This window comes from Periplaneta americana, chromosome 9 (genome assembly GCF_040183065.1).
Source record: "Periplaneta americana isolate PAMFEO1 chromosome 9, P.americana_PAMFEO1_priV1, whole genome shotgun sequence".
Classification (NCBI taxonomy): Eukaryota; Metazoa; Arthropoda; class Insecta; order Blattodea; family Blattidae; genus Periplaneta; species Periplaneta americana.
In genome coordinates, this window is record NC_091125.1 from 62,319,797 (window position 1) to 62,335,927 (window position 16,131).

General features: G+C 35.4%; 1 protein-coding gene across 6 annotated transcripts in view; it reads right to left on the minus strand.

The window, feature by feature from the left end:
• Positions 1 to 16,131, minus strand: part of LOC138706004 (uncharacterized) — an 843,117-nt gene that overhangs the window by 34,856 nt on the left and 792,130 nt on the right. The window lies entirely within an intron of this gene.

A 16,131-nucleotide genomic window follows, 5' to 3' on the forward strand; every position in this document is an offset into this window, starting at 1 on the left:
GTTTTATACGAAACATTACATATTGTGTTTTGGGAAAGCCATTGATTTAATTCCCAATATGCAAGTCAATTTAAGAGAGCAGTGTTTTATGATAGGAACGAATTTTAGTTTTGTCTTTAAATGTGAAGAAATCTGATACGAACAAAATGTAACATTGTACATGTAACTGTGGGTCCCTATCACCACGGCATGGCGCGTCCTCAGGGTGCGGATAGAGGAGACGGCCTCCAGATATTGAGAGTAGCTGCGAATATATTGAATAAGCAGTCGTGGACAGCCGATAAGGGGTGGTTCTCCAGCTTGTGGATTGGGCGAAGGGCTAACAACTCATCACCGTAAAAAACAGTTCGTTACGAATCCATAAAATAATGGATTAATCTTGCACAGGATAGGGACAGATGGCGGGCTTAAGTGAGGACGGCAATGAACCTGCGGATTCCTTAAAAGCCATTTGTAAGTAAGTGCAATTTCTTTGCAGAACGAAAAGTTACATTATTTGTTCTGCTCAAATTTTTGCACATTTAAAGGACATAAGTAAAATTATTTCAATCATTTATTATAATACACTGCTCTCTTAAATTGACTAAACAGTTTGGGAAGTAAATCAATGCTTTTCTCAGAACATGCTATGAAATATTTCATATAACAAATTTTTTATCTTGAAAAGGAAGGAAAAAACGAGCAAAATTGTATTCAAATTATTTGTTTGAAATAATTAAAAAAATAATAAAAAATAACCCCCTGAAATTAATGACATTACTTACGGTTCGCTCTATACATACAGTAGCTTCAGGAGCTGCCGCCTTTTTGCAACGAAACGATTGTGAGCGCACATCGTTCTTCCACTAAAAGATCGGACATATTTTTTAACGTATGAAACAAACAAAACATTAATTGACAAAAAGTAGAGCCACTTCTTTTTTTTTTTTTTTTTTTTTTTTTTTTTTTTTGCAGGGAACTCTTAAATTTTTCCTATTTATTCTAAGAGTTCAAAATACGGTGAATAATAATAAATATCATTTCGGCCACGTTTATTGGTCAAAAAGTAATGGCCTTGCATCTGATCTTTTAGGAAGTCCGAGGGTTCCAGATTCGGGTTGTACGAGTTGGACAGAATTCCCCATCCATTCTTCTCGGTTTTCTTTTCTGGGGAACATGCACATGAGACCGCGCTGTGTGTTGGAGAATGGATTTTTCCTTTCGTGGATGATTGTCACTCTATACGAAAATTCTATTTAAAATGAAAACGTGCACTGTGTGAGATATATTCGGAGAAGGAATACTCTCACACAGAACACGTCTGCATTTAAATAGAATCTTTGTATTGAGTGACGATTGTCTATGGAAGGGAAAATATCCTTCTCCAACACAAGTTCTCACTCTACTATTTCTATGCAGATAGAATAAAGAAAATAAAAGCAATTTTCTGTCTGTACTCATTATACAATCCATATTTGACACCGTCGGTCTAATTAGTATTCCCACATTAAGGCCTACATTAAAGACAGCTGATTATCAGTGATATTGAAGATATGAATATTAATATTTTACAAAAGTTGAATATTCTATAAAACAAATTATAAAATACATTGAATCACTGGGTGTTGATAATCGACTAGCTTCAATTTTATCTAAGATTTTATGCGAGGTCACTACATGGAGACCAATTATGATAATCCATGGGCTACACGACGTTGCCTGAGAGTAGTGGACATGGTTTGATGTGAAGGATATTTTTGAGTTCATAGACGATAAAATGAATCTATGAGGGCGGTGATTTTGTAGAAACGCAGAGAAAGATGTCACACTTATCATTACGAATATCGTGGACTTCATGGAGAACGTTGGCAAATCTTGTTGCTTTTCTATGTAGTTACTAACTTTTTCCAGTAAGCCCACGATATGTTCCTGCGGATCTCTTTCTTTGATCCTAATATTAATACACCGTGTCCCGCTCAGAGGGATCGAGAAATAAATGCTCACTATTTAAAATCAGATGAGGATATTGTTTTGGTTTACATCTGACAAGGTGCAGAAACTGTCCAAGTTTATACACCAATGGTTTAAAAACAGTTGCATGTTTATGCGCATGCGCACTAACGTTTATCGTGGAAACAAGCCTGGCGCCATTCAGTAGAACATTCCGTCATTGGTCCATTCACCTTCACCGAGGCGACAATAAAAAGGGAATGTGTATCTGGACATGTGCAGAACTTTTGTTGTTGATCAACTCCTCCAGAATCGGTTTTTCAGAGACATGGGTCTCCACCCCTTACTATGGAGCAGTGCGTGGCTTCTTGAATGCAAACTTTCACAATAGGTTGATCGGAAAAGGAGAAACCTTGCCTGGCCACCTATGTTATCCGACTTGATGCCCATTGACCTTTTTCTGGGGCTTTATGACGAATGTTGTGTACTAACGTGGTACAGTTGACACTTTGGAAAAACTGAGACAACGTATTATAAATGCAGCTGCCCTAATCACTCCACAAATGTTATGGAATATTGGCAGAAGGTTGAGTACCTTTTGGATGTCTTCAGGGTAGCTCGAGGCCCACACATCCAGTTGCACTGACCATTCTCCGAAACTCGGAGAGTTTTTACATCAAGTTGTGCAAAAAGTTATACTATAAAACCATTATTTATACTTTAAATTAACACTTATTTCTCGATCCCTCTAAGGGGGACACTGTGTATATTCGCACGCGCAGCTAAGTGTGCTATGACTACAGTAATAGCATTTAAGATTACTGTCTTAGCTGACTGTTTCTTATAAAATGAGCTGGGTTCGATTTCTGGTATATTCTCTGATTATTTGTGAGAAAAATCCAGCTAAGACAGGTTTGTTTCGAGTAGTTCCTACCGCTGTGATTCCCAATCCTTCGGCTTCTACATAAAAGTCTTTTCGTCAACTCAGTTCTTCAGAATAACCTCCATAGTTGAAGATAGACGTTAAATAGAAAAAGGGGACCGGGACCCTGCAATATGCTCAAAATTAATTTTTTTTAATTGATTTATATTCTCCGAAAAATCCTCTTTCCAACGGTACCGGTATACCATTTAAGCACATTATTATTATGGAAATATATTTTAAAACATTTTTATCTAAGATGACGATTATGCAGCTGGAGTGTTCTATAATTTTGACAGCCATTTTCCGTAAATTTGCATTTTTCTCTATAAAGTGTATCATAGCTCAGATTCTAGTGGTTAGATTTGTTTCAAATTTTCTGTGTGTATTTAGTTAGTATTGTAGCATAAATTGACAGAGGAGTTTTTTTTAAAAAGAAAGGTTTCTAAAGCAGATTTCTTGAAAAATAGAGCAAAAAATGAGGTAAAAAATTTACGTATTGAAAAGGAAATTCATAAATATTGTTATTTTTGAAACCCCTTCCATCAGATTACTTATGTGTGTTAGAAATAAGTTGTAAAAGTTTCAATATTCTACTCCCAACAGTTTTAGAGAAAAGGTACAGTAAATATCACTAATTTAACATGTGTTAAGATGGTAGGTTCCCGGTTCCCTATTCCTGTTATATAATTATATTGCATTTGTAACCGCTAACCTAGGACATGAAATATTTTCATGCCTACATATTTAGAGCGTTTTGGAGTGAATAAAAGTAGGCAACATTTCTATTTTTAATATGATGTAAGCTTTTAGGGATTCAGGATGAATTATTACATACATTTTTGGAAAATAATATTTACGATTAATATATAAGGTGTTTCAAAAGTAATGCATAACTACAATTAAAATAGGTGGAGGGATTTGAGATAAAAAGCTCAGACACGTCAAACCTTGTTTTTGAGAAGTAATATGACCATGGAATAAAATATTTCTGCGATTATTGTTGTGTGAGTTATGACGTCATAGAGAACATTTTTAAATGGTAACCTGTAGTTTTTTAATATCATCTTCTATAGCATGTTTTTATGCAATATATCATTTGTTTTATACTGAAGAACTAAGGTTATGATTATTATGGTAACAGTCCACCGCAGTGGAGTAACGGTTAGCATATCTGACCGTCAAATGAGCGGGTTCGGGTTCAAATCCTGATTGGATCAAGTTACGCGGTTGAGGTTTTTTCCGGGGTTTTCCCCACAACCGATTAAGAGCAAACTGGGTAATTTTCTGCGCTGGACCTGAACTCATTTCACTGGTATATCACCTTCACCTCACTCACAAGGAAACCGTCCCAGGTCGTGTAGCGTGAATTAATGAAAATGCATATTTAAGCTCATTTTCGTTCGCTAAGAAACGAGGTGATAGTCGTTCGTGTCGCTTTTTTCTCGTTTACGAAATATACTGACTTGAAAATCGTTGCTACTTATACCACTTCTTGCACACACTCGGATCCTCATAACTCCGTGACACCGTATTACAGCTCTCGCATTAATGCTCTAGTCAATTTGTTTTCTCTTAACTTACATTAATAAAGTAGTAGTGCAATCCATGACATATTTAATTCATTCGTACACTTCCAAATCCATAGGTATGCAGCTGGAAGTCTAGGAACACGACTGTATACTATGCTTTCAATAACCGAAAGGAGAATTTTGACCGAAAGTAAAACATCGTGTAAATAATGATAAGCTATTTAATGTCGTGGTCGATGCAAGTAGTTCCGGTAAACTGACAAAAAATCACGTGACAAAATGATTAAGAGATGTATTTCTCCCGGATGCTAAGAAAAGCACACTACTATTCTCGATTCCTGAAATTACCTGGTTGACTAATTTCGAAGTGTTATCCTTTATTAACCAAAGTCTAGTGGAGGTCTCGCGTTATCTTCTGGTTCCTGTTGTGGTGGGGTGTGTTCATGAGTGTGTCGAAAAGGGTGTGTGTTTTGAAATAGAGTTGAGTGTTCAGGATGTGTTGGGAGTGTGTTCTTGTATGTTCATAAATTTCATGTTGTTCTAGAGTGTCAAGTTTCTGGTTTTTTGGCTGGATGTGTAGTATTTTCATGTCAGTGTCTATGTTGTTGTAGTTGTGATAGAGTTTGTGATGTGTTCTGCGTAGGTTGAATTGTTGTGTGGTTTGGTTATGGCTGTGACATGTTCCTTGTAACGTGTTTGAAATGGTCTTCCAGTCTGTACAATGTAGAAGTAATTGCAAATTTGCATTATAGTTTGTATACTCCTGTTACGTTGAATTTATTTGTGTGCCTTGTATACTCCTGTTACGTTGTATTTATTTGTGTGTCTTGTATACTCCTGTTACGTTGTATTTATTTGTGTGTCTTGTATACTCCTGTTACGTTGTATTTATTTGTGTGTCTTGTAAAGATGTTTTTGTAGTGTGTTCTGTATGCAATGTTGTATTTTAGTTTCTTGAAAGATGATGCAATCTTGTATGTGTTCTTATTTTCGTATGTTAGTGTGATGTATTTGTTTTATTCTTGTGTTTTTGTTGCTTTTTCTTGTTTGCGTTTAATGTTTCTTATTATGTTGTCTATTATGTTGGAGTTGTATCCATTTTCCTGTACTATGTATTTGATAGTGTGTATTCTTCTTTACAGTCTTATTGGTTCATAGGAATGTTGATGAGTTTGTGTAACATGGATCGGAATGTTATGTGTTTTTGTTATGTGGAGTGATTGAAGGTTGTGTATGTGTGTTACCGTGATAGTATACTTTGAAAATATGTTTGTTGTCTGTTTTTGTTATTGTGATGTCTAAGAAATTTATGAATTTGTTGTTTTCTGTTTCTAGCGTGTAGTGTAGTTTTGGAAGTATTTTGTTTATGTGTTTGTGTACGTTTTCAATCTGTCTTTTGTTTTGTTTGTATAGAATTAGTATGTTGTTTACATATCTGTGCCAGTAAATGATGTCTGCGTGTTTGCTGTTGTCCTTGTTTAGAATGTGTGTCTATTCTATGTGTCTATACACAACCAATGTTAGAAAAATCTAAGAAAAAGTTAAGTTTTGCCATTACAAACAAAAAAAAAAGCTTTTATCATTATTCGAAGTATGGAGAGAATAGTGTGCGAGTATCGTTCCAAATGGGGAAGAAATGAATGTAAGATTATAAAGAAAAGTTGTATCTTCATTCTTTCATAATGTTAGTGAAATGTTGGATTATTAAGTGAAGTTGTAGCTTTATCCTGTCATATTGTTACAGGTATGAAATGTTTATTAAAAACTCAATATTGAATTATGCAAAAAGTAGCTTGATCCTTTCATATTTTTTGTGATATTTTTTTTTAAATTTGTGTTTGATTATTAAATGAAGTTGTAGTTTGATCCTTTTATATTGTTAGTGAAATATTCTTTAACTCGATGTTGAATTGTTAAGTAAAGTTGAAGCTTGATCCTTTCACAATGTTAGTGAAATATATAAAAAAAACTCAATGTTGGGTTATTAAGTAAAGTTAAAGCTTGATCCCTTCATGTTATTAGTGAATTTTTTTAAACTCAATGTTGATTTAAGAAAAGTTATAGTTTGAATCTTTCATATTGTTAAACTCATATTTTAAAACTCAAGGTTTGATTATTAAGAGAAGTTGTAACTTGATCCTTTCATGAAGTTGGTGAAATGTTTTTTTTTAAACCTATAGCTATCTTTCGAAACTTGGATCTACTTTCGTCTTCATATGAACAAGAGGGAAAATTCCCATTCTTTGAAGTAATAGATTTAGATTTACCCTTCTCGTCCTTTTCACCTTGAGACGAAATTAGAGCCAACCTTCGAAACACACCGTGGATTTTTATATACCACTTTATACATGAAAAAAAGTCCAAGCAACAGCTCTTTTAGTGGTGTAAGGTTGAAATTTACTGAAATGGTAAAAGGCCAAACCCGGAGAAGAATAAAATGTCCTTTATTTAAACTATATATTTTTTTTAGTGTCATGATTTCGGACACAAGTGCCAATATTTGCTTCACAAATAAGTAGGTACAAACTTGTATTTTATTTTCACCGCTCTTTCTTTCAGGTGAAATTTCAGTGAGAATAAGTACAATCCCCAAGAATAGTCTGCATTAGGACATCAATAACACAGATACAGCTTTCTGAATTATTCATTTCGTAGTATGGCAATCAGTAGTGGCGTCTTGTCAGTGGCATACTTCATCTGTATTGATTTTGACAAGAAAAATATTTAGTGGCGGCAGTCATGTTACGAAGTACAAAAGAGTCACTTTCTCTAATCGATCATATATTCATTGTTTTTATTATAAATGGGCTATGATAAATAACATGACCACGTCATGTAGGCTATATTATAAAATTTAATCAATAAGCAGGCTACTATGTTTTTTCGTTTCTATAATTGTACAAAAATAGAGTTTCTTAACAACACAAACGTTGGTGCGAAATTTTTGGGTTAGATTAGATTTTGCTATAGATTTTGGTAGACAGTAATTGCGTATAAAAATTCAAGTAATACATTGAAATATTAAGCTACACTAAGAAGTAAATTGTGATTTCGGTAATTAACTACATTAAGCCTAGCAATTAACACAAATAGTAAAATCAATAAGGGAGAAAGGAGGTAAAATATGAGTAGAGAAATCAGATTTTACATTCAATGGTAATGGTATTTCACAGATTGACCGGTTATATTGTGAACTTGATCTTAACCTTTTTAATTCTAATTTTGCTAAAATACTGGGATCATAAGCAGATGAGTCAGTAAGTTACAAATTGAAGTAGCGACTTACTTTTTTGAATGAGGCATCTGGAGCTATCACAGCTAAATTACATTAATATCAAGATGTCAAGATGACTGATGTACGCACATGCGAAACAAAGAAGCAGCAGTTATACGATGACGGTATCTCGGCACGAGAATACCATTGGAGGACAGCGCTCGTTCTGCGATTTTTCTGGGCAAGACATCTGGCATCAAGGACTATTAATAAAGAAATGCTACCCGTGTATGTTGAGCAAGTAGTGCCTGTTATATAAAGCTGTTTACAATTGAACGCACAAATTCTCTGAAGGGTGGACAAGTATAATTTTTTTTTTATTTTATTAGGTTATTTTACGACGCTGTATCAACATCTAGGTTATTTAGCGTCTGAATGATATGAAGGTGATAATGCCGGTGAAATGAGTCCGGGGTCCAGCACCGAAAGTTTCCCAGCATTTGCTCGTATTGGGTTGAGGGAAAACCCCGGAAAAAACCTCAACCAGGTAACTTGCCCCGATCGGGATTCGAAACCGGGCCACCTGGTTTCGCAGCCAGACGCGCTGACCGTTACTCCACAGGTGTGGACGACAAGTATCAAAGACTAGCACCAAGTCGTTCGGCCAGCGGAGATTATTAGGGAGGCATATGTGCAAGATACAACGGATTGGCGACTTGATTCGAGCAGACAGGTTGAAGGGGACGATATGCTAGCCCGGACAGTCATAGGTGATGAGTCTTGCTCTCTATCAAATCACCAATAGTAGGCCTACACTTGTGCGCAGATGCAGTCTTCTTGCAACTGCTGCTTTTTTGTTTCGTATGTACGCACATCCATAATACTACCGTCTAGCAGTGATTGCTTCAGGCACTTGATTAAAAGATATAGGTCGCTACTTCAATTTGTAATTTATTGATTCTCCCTCGTATACTTATATTTTTGTTATTATCACTATTATAATGATCAACATTCTCATGTAACTAGACTCCTGGCCGTGTAGTCAGCACACTTCAGTATCATTGTTTAAGTTAACCAGAACAAATACAAACCAAGGGATACATACCAAAATCCGATGGGAGGGAAATATATTTTCACTTCCCTTTTGGAATCTAACCTGAATCCTCTAGCTTCGTAACTTAAAAACGCTAACGTTTGAGCCATACACGGGGTAAATAAATTAACTATATCTTAGAACTCTGGCTTTATAAATGCCACAAAAACAATTGATTGGCCTTAAGAGCGGATAACTATGCTGTCATCCCTTTACGAATAGGAAACTCTGTGGGAGTTTATGCCACGAAAGTTCCCGTTATGCGCTTCAATTCTCAGATACAATAAACGTTTGTGACTTTGAAGTAACCAGTTGCCACCACGCTTCCTTCCGAATCGATTAACACACTGATCGGACTATTTTCTGGTCAGATACAAGCTCAGTAGTGTATAAGCCATCAAAGGACGTCTATTGGTGCTTCAAGCATGATTACATGCCAAGCTTCGTTCAGATATCAATGCAGAGACATCTGAATAATAGTGCAAAACGTGAAGCAATAAGGGATAATGAAATCGTCAAATGATTTATTATCAGTTTATCACTGTAAATTATAATAGTCTTTAGAATTACGTACGGTTTGACGAATGTTTTATGGACTAAAATGTCGCGCCAGGAAACAAGGTTCAAGTCATGATAAATAAACCTCGAAAGAAATCCAACCAGGTAATGAGTCCTAGCGGGAATAGCACCCACGCCCGAGCGCAACTCCGGATCGGTAGGCAAGCTCCTCAGCTGACTGAGCTACGCCTGTGGCTAAAGCTTAACTAATCATTAGACCTACTAACTTAACAATAAATTTAACACAAAAACTATTTCATGAACAGTTGTTAAATTTAACAACTTTAAACTGTTTGTTACTTTAACATAAGAAGTTCTGTGTTAAAACATTAAACAAAAATGTTATAATCTGAACTATGGCTGGTTTTGGTGCAGAATTACTAAATTATACAGTCTAAATGTACCGTGCGTCGTCGGAAGAGAGGTTTAATTGATTAATGATTTCGAAAAACTATCTCAGGACGGAGTTTTTGCTGATGAGGTACAATTGTCAGGAAGATTCGATTAATCGATTAAATTCAAATAGTTTATCGATTAAATATTTTGATCAATCGACAGTACTAGTTTTATTCTATTAGTACGCCTTAAGGGAGGGGTACGGGCTGGGGACTGACCTCACACGTAGGCCGCTTTGGTGAACCCATTGTACTACCCGGAATGCAATGATGTGCATGCCCTAAGGCTACAAATTCCCCTGCGTTCTGCCCCCGAATTCTCCTACAGGTCTGCAGAATCCTTTTCACAGTTCCTCGTAGGCATCAACGCGGTCCCACTTCTACTATGAGCTCCAGGGGAAAGATCACACAAGCCCGAAATACTGTATGTGAAAGAAACGGAGATGATGATGAGAGAGAAGTGTAATTATGATGGCGAATTGATTCCTCGGTTAAACGCCGAAAGCTACCCAGCAACTGTGGTTTGTTGGTTGAGGGAAAATCTTGGAAAAAGAACTTCAACCAGGATTTGAACCCGGGCCCGATCGTTACATGGTCAGACATGCTAACCGTTACTTCACAGCGGTGAACACAGTACGGGCTCCAATTCTATAAAGAATATTAAGTTCGACAATCGACAATTTTATGTGTGTTTTCTCACCCAAAATGACTATGGTAGATTTGTGTCAGGTTCAAAAAACTAATTATGGTCTAGTGATAAACTGTAGTAAATGCATGGAAATTATTGATAGATTTAGTCAATAGCTTCAACAATTCGATCACTGCATTGTGTTGCTGAGTAAATGAAGGCGAATATGGAAAATGAACGTTTAGTTAGGTAAATATTAGTATTCTCTTAACAAGTTGACAATAACTATTGTTGAACATTGAACGTGATCTAATTACCGGTATTTGGGCTGTGAAGTAGCAGAGTCCATCGGAAAATCATTAGCAAACAGCTTCCGAAGTGGGTACGCTCTCTTGGGGCGAAGTGATGCAATACCGACGATGTATTGCACAGTTATTATGAACTGTATATTGTGCGAGTCAAATCCACGGTCTCGCATGAACGTAATCAATCCATTTCGATATGAAGTTGACAGCTAGTAGGATTAAATATATGGGATTATAAAAAAATTAACCGAAAAGTAATTATAAGCAGACTGCTCCTAAAATTCATGCCACAGAGGTTGGCAGCTGTAGTAAATTGCATGGCGGCTAATTTACATAATATCCTGTACTGGATCTCATTTTTCTTTCATGTTTGTTGATCAGTAACAAATTAAGTTCAGAAGTTCGGAACTATTAATTTTATCTCGACTGACATTTATCGCCATCGACCTCATAGACCTATTCATCACCGACTATCTCCTTCAAGAATTCCGTATATTTTGCTGTAATGACATCTTATTTCAATGACTATTTCGTTTATATGACGTCATTCCATTTTCGACCAATGAAGTGTAATGACATTTTGAATTCCAACCAATCACAGTCAGACTTTGCGATAATTTTTGCAGCTAGATTTATCGCTATCAATTTATCGCATGGTCGTTCTTTTGTTTAGTCGTTGTCGCCAACTGTTTCCCCGTGAATTGATGATCATGAATACATTAAGATGCAACTACACGGTTAAACTTTTCTTTCAACTTTAAAGCAATGAATGCAAGATTGATATTTAATATTAATTAATATATTTACGCAGTGAAGACGTCGTTCAAAACTGCGCAATTTTCATGCATCTTAATTGAACGTACCTTTTAAACTTGATTCTTTCAATATTCTTCCCAGATTGCACGCATACGCGATTGGAATATTGAACTGTGTAAGTGCAGCTTTAGTTCCGTTACACACTACAGCGAGAATGCATTTATCGAGCTATAAAAAATGCTTTCGTGTAGCACTGATTGTGTGTAACGGTCGAAATAAAACCTGCTCCCACAGGTAACATAACCTGTAAGTAGCCTATAAAATTTGTATTTTGTGAATGAAATGAAACAATTAATAGAAAGTCAGATGTTCAAATTTATGTAACATCATCGCATATCAAACCCAATGACCTTGCATAGTAATAATAAGGTCTTTTCATCAAACTCCCTTCCGTATGGCGTAATAAAATTCGTGTTTTAATTAGGCCTATCTATACAGAGATGGCTTCACTGTGTAGCAACATGTCTCGCTGTAAATACATAAGCATTGGTATATAGCTGTCCCTACTGTTACTGTTAAATTAAATTATGATTTCAGCAGATAATGAAAATGTATTTATGTTATAATAATAAGAGAAAAGTTCAGTACATGTAATTAACATTGTTAAACCTGTATTTCGCTTTTCGCAATTGGCATTACTGAATAATAACATCGAATTTCTTTATTGCAGCAATCGATATTCATCTACGAGTATTTCAACTTCACAATGTCTGAATAGATTAAGTATTCGTTAATAAACAATTATTAACATTTTGTGATCGAATTTTAGGGATATATTATTTACATTTTTATTTTATTCACGAAATAGTCCTAATAAATGCCACTCGAGGTCTGAGATTTCCCAGATAAATCTCAGATCTCTCGTGACATTACTACAGATAATTTTGAACTATCACATCTGATATCACAGAGGTCATATATGGTTGTTCAGAATATAATCTTGGATTAGGGCCTATATATTTTATGTAAAATATTGCGGAATGAGTTGAAATTTTCCGGCCGTTCCAGCAAGTGTAATAGTCGATGTAAGTAATTACGTACGTGTCCAGAGTGGGCAAAGATGAATTATGTTGAAGTAATGAGTAGTTGAAATTGCAACGCGTTTGGAAAGTTGGTCGAACAGTGAAGTGTTTGCTGTTATTCTTCATTTTTTTTTAGAAAAAAAGCCATGAGACAACAGAAGTTCAGAGCTACAATTATTAATAGTTTTTTGCATGGACGTTTTTGTTCCTTTCTGAGGAGTGCCCGAAGATATGTACCGCACCTCGATGCTTATTGTGCCGTCCGCTGAAACTATGGAGTGAGATCGTAACAGGCCACCAGGCTTAATACATGATAGAAAGAAGAAGAAGAGAAGACAAATAATCAAAATTATGTACCTAGGCTTTATTTGTAATTTAAGTATAAGAATATTGAAAATGAGGTATTATAAAGAAACACCGTACTCTGGGCCGATTGATGAATTTCAAACTACGATCAGTTGGAATAAAATTACTTACGGTCTTCCTTATCTGTGTCAGTCTTTAACAAATGCTTGCTATGGATCAAGAATTAATAAATATATGACTAGTATTCTTTTTTTAATTTCTCGACGATGATTACCTGAATTTAAAAATTGTTCACAATTAAAAGAAAAATGAAAAATTATGAATTTAATAGTTAAAATTGCGGGTAACTGACGCAACTCACGAAAGAAAATGGTAGGGCCTACAATTATCGACGTATAAATTATTTTAAGAGAATAATTTTCTTGTAGGTATATTTTTATCAGGTAGGATTTAAAGTCTAAAGTAATTGTAATAAATTTAGGTTAATTGAATCGGAGAAAACTGACGTGGCAATTTTTCACAATATATGATATAGAACTTTCTGTCGGCTTTGATTATTTCTTCTAAGTCAAGTTTTAGAGTTAAGGAAGCACAGGCCTTTCGGTGAGATAGCTTTTGTAAGCTACACGAATTCCATTTAGGATTTATCTCCTTGAGGGTTCGATATGAGTGAGCCTTTTGTACTGGTCTGAATACACGTAGACCAAAAATTGGCCTCATTACGTTCCTTTTGATGTTAGTATGAATGATATGAATTCGATAATCAAACGTCTGGAAGTTTTTCTTTCCCTTTAATAAGGAAGAAGACAAACGACGGAAAGAACGTCAAGTAGATAACTTGTCCGAAAGGGAATTAGAACCCTGACCCGCTAGTTTCATTGTCTTATATTCACACTGTTCCATAGTGGTGACCTGTATATGTTGCAAGTTCTGTCGTAATTAGTATTTATTAATCTTTTTGGTTATTTTTACGACGTTTTATCAACTGCTTTGATTATATAGCATCTGAGTGAGATGGAGGTGATAATTCCGGCGAAAGAGTTCAGGTTCCAGCATCGAAAGTTAACCAGCGTTTGCTCTTAATAGGTTGAGGAAAAACCTTAAGCAGGTAACTTGTCCCAACCAGGATTTGAACTCGGGCCCGCTCTTTTCACGGTCAGGCATGCTAAACGTTACTCCACAGCGGACTGTAATAGTTATTAAGAGACGTCATTGACACAAGACACATACGAGGCATGAAGAAAAGAAAGACTAGGAAGAGGAAGACGAAGAGAAGGTAGCAGGAAATATTAACTCGAACGTCCCTCTTCTCTGCGCTTTTATGTTGTTTCTTCAGCTGCTTCTTATCTTGCATGGCTTCTCTAGTGCTAACTAATTCTTCGCATTTGTTGCCAAACTCTCATTATCTCGAGGATGACAGCAATGTGTCACAGTAAGTCAATTAACAAAGTTTATGTTAACTATTCCTGATCCCGGTACGTTACATCTCTTTTTAAATTCCGCTTAGGGACGTTGTATCTTAAACTTCTCGTCTGACAACAGAACACATCAGACGTGAGAAATTTCCAGTAACAACTTTACCAATAGTTGTCAAAGTTCTTTGAAAACTAACAGTGGCGCGGAAGAGAAAACAAATTTCGCAGGAATAAACAACATTTAGAAGTTCGAATTCTTTTCGATGACATAAACCCATTTGTCAAGTTGTACTTCTCTGTATTTTTACATTTGAAGTAATAATTATGCATGCTCTATATGTGAGTAGTTATTATTAGTGCGCAGTTGTTACTACTCTAAATCAGGTCATCGGTTCGAATACCTCTTAGATTGTAACATTTTCCGTTGTGAATTTAATAATCGAGGCGTTCTCTGGAACAAGAACTTAACTAAAAATCACGAATTTAAGATACAGAGCATAAAATATTTTAGATCTCGGACAACAGCTTTTCGCAGAACGATATTCAAATGTTTCTACAAGGCTCTGTGTTTGTTGGAGGTAATACTATTTTGTCATGAGAAAGTTTATGCTATTAGGGATTCAATATATTCTTGAAACGGAAAAAACGACGTATCGTACATTAAGTTGTTATTCTAGAGAGCGCAGCAATTTGTAGGTGATCTAGATAGAAGATTGAAAGTAAGTACAAAGAAAACGGATTGTAAGGAAATCACTGCTTATTTTTTGAACAACTAATCTTTTAAACTAATATGGGTATTTTGTAACATTTAGAAGCACAATAATATTTTTAAATAATTAATACAATCTCTGATATTTAAGATCTTTTCAAAACCTTTCGAGAAATTATCAAATTTCGTGCAAATAAGAGCTTTAGGAATTAAACTTTTAAAGCTCTATATCACATACCAATTTGGATATCAGGTGTAAAATTCTACAAATGAAGTAGTTTTATATTTATAGAATTTCTCTGTCCATCTCATTACGTCTTTAAATCCCCTTCTCATTGATTTGAACTGGAACATGTCTTATGGATTCCAAACTGGAGTCAATCTTGCACTATTTCTAACGTGTTTGGAATTTTTTCTAGTAGCTTAAACATTTAGGTGCTGTCTGTGTCAATATTTATGGTATAGAAGTGTAAATCCTATTATAAGTGTAAAATAAAAATAAGTTATATGGGATTTACGAAATCCTTTACATTGCGTGAAACGTCTTTATTCTTAATATTGAATTTTTAAGTTAGATAAGGATGGATTAAAATATTAAATAAATACGAGTACTACCATAGGATGGATGAGTACACCTATCCAACAATTAGGTAGTCGAGCGAGATAAACTGTGTAGAATGACGCAATGAAAGATAGAAAGTCGCGCTTCCGTGCAAAGAAATTTGGAGCTGTGAGGAAGGATCTATGTAAGTTCCAAGTCTGTCAACTACTTGTCTCACTCTGTTTTTCAGTGCTCCATTGAAACAAGTTAAGATAATTTTGAAGTGGAAAGGCCGAAAATAGACGTAACCTAATAACTGTCACATGAGAGAGAGGACCGTGTGTAAATCTCGAGACACATTAAATACAGAAGGGAGCGAGGCGAACCGTGTGGAAAACCACGGACATGAAGTTCATCTAATAAGACTTGTGTTTCCATAGTACCACAAGTGACATCAGATTAATATCTTTCGTGTCAAACAGTTACTTTCCGTCTTGTAAGTCGAATATAGAGGTTTCATATCAAAATGTTTCATATAAATAAAAATGTTATGCAGTATTTTATGTAAAGATAGAAATTCTTGTATGAGTTTGAGGAAGTGTTATTTTTGACCTTAGATTAGCTAAGTTAGTAGTTAGCATTACGATTCTGGAGAGATTTGACACTCATTTTGTCGGAGGCTGAGTGGTAAACTGTCATTATGAAAGTTATAGAGGAGAAAGTTTTGTTAAACAGTCTGAATTAAA